Genomic DNA, 601 nt, shown 5'->3' with positions numbered 1-601 from the left:
CCTGCTTGCCTGCCTTTGAAGGAGAAGAGCCCCTCAGAGCTGCCCTCGGCACTAATGCACGGGGCAGAGGGGTACTGCTAAAAGCCAAGGCTGGCAAAAGGCTTTCAAGCCCTTGGAGAGGCCCGAGAGGTGCCCGGGGGTGACCCCAGTCTCTGCTGTCGCTGTTGATGTGTACCCCAGAATGAGGGAGGGAGGTGTGGTGGTGGCCCCTGCGGTGTCCCCGTGCTGGGACTTGGGGTAGAGGGGGTGCAGGGAGTGATGGGGCCGTGCCAGACCCTTCCTGGGGATGGAGGAGATGCTCCCGGCATGAAGGGGTTCAGGGGCAGGGAGGGGTGAAGGGTAATGTAGGGGACTTGGGGATGGTGGATGGGTTTGCAGAGCATGCTGGGATGAAGTGGCCGGGGTGGAGAAGGGTGCAGGATGGGTCTAGGGGGGTACAGGAGGGCAGCAGAGGGGGCACGGGAGGCAGGATGGATTTTGGGTTGCAGGAGAGGCAGGATGGGTGCTGGGGTTCAGGAAGGGCGCAGGGTGGGTGCGGGGGGGGAAGGATGAGTTTTGGGGTGCTTTGGGCTCAGGATGGGTGCAGGATGGTTTGGGGTGC

The 601-nt window shown here is 63.4% G+C and overlaps 1 protein-coding gene across 1 annotated transcript in view; it reads left to right on the top strand.

Annotated features, from left to right (window-relative positions):
* The window catches only part of DET1 (DET1 partner of COP1 E3 ubiquitin ligase), a 26,030-nt gene that overhangs the window by 11,768 nt on the left and 13,661 nt on the right, over nucleotides 1–601 (top strand).

This window comes from Geospiza fortis, unplaced genomic scaffold, assembly GCF_000277835.1.
Source record: "Geospiza fortis unplaced genomic scaffold, GeoFor_1.0 scaffold171, whole genome shotgun sequence".
Taxonomy (NCBI): domain Eukaryota; kingdom Metazoa; phylum Chordata; class Aves; order Passeriformes; family Thraupidae; genus Geospiza; species Geospiza fortis.
This window is presented reverse-complemented; position numbering and strand designations above follow the sequence as displayed.